The following is an 8,193-nucleotide window of genomic DNA, read 5'->3' on the forward strand; positions in this document are numbered from 1 at the left end:
GTGTGTACAATCAACTACATACTCTCATTCAATTTAATACAAAATGGGACAAGAACGCAAAACATCCGAACAGTTAGGTGATACAAAAATGGGACATCCAGAGAGATGATACAAAGGAAACAAGGATGGGTCATTCGAAGTTTTCTTTCCTCAGTCGAGTACCAGATAATCTTCGCAATTATCTTCTTTTTTTATCTTTTACTTGTTTCAGTTATAAGACTGCGACCATGCTGGTGCACAGCCTTGAAGCGTTTTAGTCGAACAAATCGGCCCCAGGACTTATTTGTTAAAGCTTGGTACATATTCTATCTGTCTCTTTCACCGAACCGCTAGGTTAGGGGGATGTAAACACACCAAAACCGGTTGTCAAGTTGTGGAGACAAACACAGACACAAAGACACATACATACATACATACATGAGTGGGGGGGGCGTGCGCGCGTACGCACAAACGTTAGACACAATCATGGTCTGCACATTACGAGATTCGCGACAATTGTATACTGAGCTTTTTGGTGTTTTAGATGAAAAATAGCTCAGTAACTGCATATACATACATATATGCATGCATGCACGCACGCACGCACACACACACACACACACACACACACACTCACACACACACATATACATAACCATTAACGAATGGGTACAAAAGTACTCTATTTAGGCTGGTTTGTTATTCTGCAACTTTGTCGATGCAGCATACTCACCCGCAGACAACACTCACACATATATATACATAATTATACATACATACATACATATATACATACATACATACACAACATATACACATACGTGCGTGCACACATATGCACAATACCTAGATCAACGCGCACACACGCACTCCAGTGCCTGTTGTTGCTACTTTTCTGTATAATGGCTTCATGTTAGTAATTTGACCACAGCAATCTTCGTTGTTTAAAGACTTGCCTTTTCTTTTCAACAACTCTGACAGATTCCGCTGAAGATTGCTGAGTCATAGTTAAAAGTTTTAGTAATAGCAATGCCACTATCATTAAAACACCAACAAGAACAACAGCCACAGAAACAACAAGGCCTGGCAGCAATAATTGTTTCTAATTTCGACAGAAAAACCTACAATTTCGAGGGAAAGACTCTTATCAATTACACCGACCTCAGTACTTGACTGGTACTTTATTTTATTGACGTTAAAAGGCAAAGTTCACCTCAGCAGGATTTGAACTCAGAATGCAGAATCGGAAGAAACAGTGCAAGGCATTTTGTTCAACGCTCTATCTAACGATTCTCCTTTAGATGGGCTGCAGGTCGTTATTGAACCATCTAATAAGACTCCCAAGAAGGCTGTAATCTGGTTGGCAGTAATCACGGACGGAAATCATATATAAGTAAGGATGTCTTAAAACACTTTTATTTGTGGCCACACGTACGCGTCCAAAGGAATGACAAACAGAATGGTTGGAGTGTAAAGGGCTATGGTCTTCTGTGCCTTGCTCCTATCTGCTTGCGGGCCTGAGGCCTAAGAGAGAGACAGTCAAGTTACGCCCTCAGAAATTGCATGTCCATGCAGAAAAGAAGAAGAGATGAGGTCAAGTGTCAGAGCCTCAATGTTGTGTAGCGCCCCCTCTCTGTATAGCTAGCTTGTTTTCCCTTGTCAAGGGGAGTAATACACCTACACTCCTAATCCAATACTCGTATCGTTTCTAAATTACGTATAAAAGGTAATACCCCACCCGGTCATGAATGACTATGGGGTTGCACATACAAAGTTATCCTCCGAGGCACAAGTCCGAGCAAGGTTGTTTATAGAAGACCTGCAGTCGCCCATGCATACCAGCCTCCTCTTTCTATGCCACCGATGTTATCGAAGGGAAAGGCAAATGGCGATACAGCTTAGTACCACTGACATCGCAACTCATTTTTACAGCTGAGTGAAATGGAGCAACATGTTAATGAAACAAAGTGTCTTGCTCAAGAACACAACACAGGCTCGGTCTGGGGTTCGAACACACTACCTCATGATTGTGAACCCGACTCTCTAGCCACTGAGCCTTGCGCCTTCACAAATTAGGTATATCTGCAATTTAGAGGGGGTGGGGATAGTCAACTAAATCGACTCCAGTACGTGACTGGTACTTTATTTTATAAATCCCCATAGTGATGAAAGGCAAAGGTCGACCTCGGCGGAATTTGAACTCAGAACGTAGCGACGGGCGAAATACCGCTAAGTATTTCGTCCGGTGTGCTAACGATTCTGCGAGCTCGTCGCCTTCATTGCTTTTAAATAATCCTTTCTACTAGGCACAAGGCCTGAAATTTGGGGGCAGGTGACCAGTCGATTACACCGACCCCAGTGTTTCACTGGCACTTGATTCATCAACCCCAAAAGGATGAAAGGCAAAGTCGATCCGGCAGCATTTGAACTCAGAACACGAAGACAGGCGAAATACCACTTAATTGCCTTTAAATAATAAAATAATAATTACTATTTCTACTGTAGGCACAAGGCCTTTTTTAAAGTAATAATAATGACACAACCGACGCACCCCCGTCACCGACAGCACACTGTCACTATCACACACACAAAAGAAAGTACAGCAATAATAATGATGACACAACTAGGACTAATACCACTACCATCACTACTGCAACAACGAAAACAACAAAAATGGCACCAGCAGAAGTAATGCCCCACCACCACTACTACCACTAATACAATGACAGTAACAACGAATCACAGCAACAACAATGACACCACCAACTTCACCAAAACAAACAACAACAAACCACAGCAGTAATAAGGACACAGCTAGCACAACAACAGCAGCAGCAGACACCACGTGACGGACATGAAATTGCTGTGATTTAGTATAAGGTTAGGTTTAATAACTATACTTAAAGAGGAATCTTCCGTTGGTTGATGGTCAATCTGTCCACTATTGTATTTGTCGAATTACATTAAATTTACTGCCACCTCTACCTACTCCTTTCTCCATGCACCAATAAGGAAGTCTCTATGTGGTCGCTTGAAATGCTAGAAATATCAGCAAAATGTCCTGCAAATTATATTAAGGAGAATAGACATTAGATATCACTAGATATTCTGCCCTGAGAACCCCTATAAAATGATATGGTCAAAGTTAGAATGCTTTCAGTCATAATTCTGCTCATTCAGTGCTGACTTAAGGATAAACAACAACAGCACCGTTATACCTACCATCACATCATATCATTATAATTTTGTCTTATATTGACCAATCAACCACAAAGTCCAGTCTTTCTTGCATTGTGGTGGCTTATGTGCCTCAGTGACCCTGAGAGATATGCCAGCAGGGCACAGCTCTTGGTGATGCTTCCCATGATGGTCAGGTAAAAACGATAGAGGCCAGACTAATATAGGCCACATCTTTCCAGAGGTTAAAATGGGTTTGCATAGGGCTAACACCCCTACCTAGAAGAAAGCAAAGTTACAGAAACATCAATGACAATTCAAAACAAGACCAAGGAGAAGGTCTACCTTCAAAGGAAACATCCTACAATCAAGAACAATGGAGAAAAGTCATCAAAGCTTATGCTCTATAGAGAGCAAAGGTGTTAAATAAGTAATACTGACCAACACATTATATCATCACAGTAGTATTGTATATTCACCCCAACACTCAAATAGCTCTCTCCTATACTGACCACCACACTCTCTCAGTACTGTCCTATACTGACTGCCACACCATACTCACAATTAATTCTGACCTATATTGACCAGTTCACACTCTTGCTAATTCCATAGAACCTCCACCACACACCATTTTTCTGAGTCCCTCTCTCTCTTTTGTGCATAACGTCTTTTTGTTGTTATGTCTTGTTCCTGGAATTGAAAATCATATTCTCCAGAATGAAAGCTCATATATATGTTGTTAGGTCAACCTGAAATTTTCTAACAATATGCTCTGCTGGATGTGTAATGTCAGTGTGCATACACGACAGAGTGTAAGTGCCTTGAGAGAAAAGTTGGACTTAAGAAGCATCAGATGTGGTGCGCAAGAGAGACAACTGCGCTGGTATGGTCATGTGTTGTGAATGAATGAGGACAGCTGTGTGAAAAAGTGTCACACCCTAGTAGTTGAGAGAACCTGTGGAAGAGGCAGACCCAGGAAGACCTGGGATGAGGTGGTGAAGCACAACCTTCGAACATTGGGCCTCACTGAGGCAATGACAAGTGACCAAGACCTTTGGAGATATGCTGTGCTTGAGAAAATCCAGCAAGTCAAGTGAGACCATAACCATGGCCTATGCCAGTGCAGCATAACCAGCCCATTTAAGAGTACCCTTCAATCATTGGGCAATAAACTACACTTGCGAAGACCGGTTGAGGCAAGTGAAATTGTTGTCATGGCCGATGACAGTACTGCCTGATTGGCACCCGTACCAGTGGCACGTTAAAAGCACCATTCGAGCATGATTGTTGCCAGTGCCGTCTGAGTGGCTCCTGTGCTGGTGACATGTAAAAACACCATTGAGCGTGGCCATTGCCAGTGACTAGCTCCTGTACCGGTGGCACATAAAAAGACCATTTAAGCATGGTTGATGCTAGTACTGTCTAACTGGCCCTCGTACCGATGGCACATAAAAAGCATCCACTACACTCTCGGAGTAGTTGGCATTAGGAAGGGCATCCAGCTGTAGAAATGGTGCCAGATCAAATTGAAGCCTGGTGCAGCCGTCTTGGCTCGCCAGCCCTCAGTCAAACCGTCCAACCCATGCCAGCATGGAAAGTGGACATTAAACGACAATGATGATGATGATGATGATAACCATACATGACTTTTCACTGATAAACATACATGCCTCACATCTGGCTTTCTCTTGTAATTGACTTGTACAATTTCCTAAGTCAGTATAATTTTCAAAGAGTATCTTTCCAATTCTCATCATGCTATCAGGTTCTTGCATGCAGCTACTCCGTGGATATAAGATGAATCTTGATGCATTCAAAGACTGGTTGAATTGACGTAACACTTCTTCCTCCTTGCTTTCATTTAAAATCAGTATCAATGAGGAAACTTTAAATAAGAGGTGACAGTTTTTGAGCTTTAACATTATTTCTAGTTATTACATTTAGTTTAAAGTCCAAATAGAGACATGAGTACTGGTACAGCAATCACATTGTGACCACTAATGTATTGTAAGCAAAGAACTCTGAAAACCAGGCACTTTTCTTATCAGAGTGTTATATTCCCTGGTCACGTGTTCCTTGCAACAAGTTCCATCCCAGAAATATTTTCATCCATCCCTTAGTACTGGTAAAATTCCTTGCTAGATATCAGGAAATTTGTTAGATCATTGATAGAAATGTTACTAGACTACTGGCTTGTAGTTATCCTTCATTTTTCAATAGAGTAAAAGCATTTGTTTTGGCCAAACTTTATTCTTATATCCTTTAAGAATATCATAAACAAGTCAAGGAAATTCTTCATACCATTCATATTTTTAGCAAATATTTTCAGGCCATCCACAGAGTAGCTAAATATCAGGTGGCTGACACTTTTTATCTAGTGACTCAGTTATGTATTGTTTAGTTACTTTAACAAAAATGAAAACAAGTTCCCCACAAAAATAGCCAACATCACACATATATACCTATAATACTTTATCCAATCAGTAACAAAATAATCACTTTCTGTATTTAACTCCAGCCAGATTGCACCCAAATTCATCATATGCTACTGAATTTCTGTTGATTAAAAGCTGCTAAACACATTCCCAAACTCCTTTCTTTCATAGAACACAATCCATGTAAATGACAAACCCGAGGATAAAATTATAGTGATTGACAATGATGTAGCTGGCACACTCACCCATAGTATGAAAGAATACTGGTGGAATATTCCAATAAAAACCTCTCTAAAATGTAGACATAACAGACCAGACATAATGATATAGGACAGAGAAGAGAAAGTATACACAAAAACAGAAATCTTTTATTCAGATATTTGTATCTCTGAAAAATCTGCAGATATGCCACTAGACTATGGTATTTTATTCATACATGTAATTATTAGGATACCCGATTACTAACTATCTCAGTATTAATCTTGAGAAGCCCAAAAGATGGATATAAAAGTATCAATGTGAAGTGGTGGATTAGCAGAACAGACTATAGATTCCCTGCAGTGTTTTTCAGCTCTTTACATTCTGAGTTCAAATTCTGCAATGATCTAGTTGGGTGACAGACTTAATCTGTTGCTCAGTTTAACAATAGTACCTGGCACCCTGGGTACCTTAAGTGGAGTCCACTCTTTTTCAAATACTTTGGCCAGGTTTCCAATTGAGGATGCATTTGTTCCTCCTTCCTACCAGTCTTGGAAACCCTGTAAAAAGGCCATGAAGCACTGCCTTCCCTCCTGACTACAAGACTGGAACAAGGGAGGCTATAGATACACATCAAGAGACAAAGCCTCTTCCTCCATCTTTTGCAGTCATCAACCAACCTTATGTTTCCCTCCTTTTTTCTCTTTGTCTGTTCTTTGATTTTGGCAAACCAAACATGAGGTGTCACAAAATTGTTTAACATGACCACACCATACATGTAAAAAAAAAAACAAAGAACAATTGAAAGAAGACTTTAATGAAACTCAAATTAGATTTAACTACAGTTCACTGACCTCTGCTACCAACTTTAACCTACAATTACTGCCATATTATCTTCACACTTGTTGCCTTCTTTCTTTGATAAGTTTGTCTTAGAGAGAGATCAAAACCTATCATTATTTCATTCTTGTGAAAGCTCTGTGATTGGAATTGAACCAGGTTTCAAGTGCTTGGGTTCTGAGTTATGTGGTCTTGTGTTTACAAAGCTGTAGTTTTATAGGATTCTTGTTGGTTATTTGAGATATACATATGTTTGTATGTGAGTACAGGCATTACTGTGCTTTTATGAAGTTTGCTTGCACTGAACCACATTTTCTACATGTACTACTGCCATAGACTTTTCATCAGTACAGGACTTTGTACAACTTTTTTCCGATAAAAGCTTTGAGGATGAATTTTAATAGATGGGAAATACGTGACAGCCTGTCAGATATATCATCATCATCATCATCATCATCATCATCATCATCATCATTATAATCATCATCTTTATAATCATCATCCTTTTAACATCCATTTTCCATGCTTGCATGAATCAGACAAAATTCTATGAAACAAAGTTTTCTACTGCAATCACAGAACTACAATATCATTCTAAAGAATTAATGGTTACCTCATCAAACTCTCAAAGTTCCAAAATAGTACATAATTAATTGAAAACAATGTGAATAAATAAGCATTACATTTGACAGAATAATGTGAATGCTAAAGAGTTAAACATTGTTGATGAGTATTTTAAACATGAAACATTTGTTCAATTTTCAGTGAGTTGGGGTGTCATTGGTGACACTGCTAATTCATGAAGCAACTCTTAGTCTTATATTACTCACCTGTCTTATGTTTCTAATATATCATTTAACCTTGGATATATCATCACAAGATCCAGTCTTTGTTGCAGTGTGGCAGTTTGTGTAGCAGGTTGTGTGCCTCAGTGACCCTGAGTGCTATGCCAGCAAGCACAAGCTCTTGGTAGACCCTCCCATGCCTGATGAATCAAAGGATAGAGGCCAGGCTAATATGGACAACCTCTTCCTAAGGATGAAAATAGGTTTGCATTGGGCCAGCACCACTACCTAGAAAAACGCAATGCTGCAGATGCATCAATGATAATTCAAAACCAAAATGACCTGAGAGAGGATACCCCAGTGTCAAGAAATAGGGAGAAAAGTCATCAATGTCCTATGCACCATAGAGTGGTGGTGGGGGGACAAGAGGTTTAAGTAAAGTAAGTAATCTTGGATGAAGGGTCTGAAGTCTAACATAATTCTTTCAAAGTTCCATCTTCAAGATATTATCTCCCTAAGTTTCATATCATAGAATTACAATGTGACTCTATATGATTGCTTGACTTGGAAGAAAATGACGTCTATTTTACCTTCTGCAAAGAGGAGCAATACATTGGACACTGCTGACGTGTATATATACAGACAGACAGACAGACAGATAGATAGATAGATAAATGTACATATGTATATGCATGTATATATAAATGTGTGTTTATATATATATATATATATATATGTATGTATATATATATATATATATGTATATATATATATATATA

General features: G+C 39.3%; 1 long non-coding RNA gene across 1 annotated transcript in view; it reads right to left on the minus strand.

The window, feature by feature from the left end:
- Positions 1 to 8,193, minus strand: part of LOC128249949 (uncharacterized) — a 25,984-nt gene that overhangs the window by 16,819 nt on the left and 972 nt on the right. The window lies entirely within an intron of this gene.

Source organism: Octopus bimaculoides, chromosome 1, assembly GCF_001194135.2.
Source record: "Octopus bimaculoides isolate UCB-OBI-ISO-001 chromosome 1, ASM119413v2, whole genome shotgun sequence".
Taxonomy (NCBI): domain Eukaryota; kingdom Metazoa; phylum Mollusca; class Cephalopoda; order Octopoda; family Octopodidae; genus Octopus; species Octopus bimaculoides.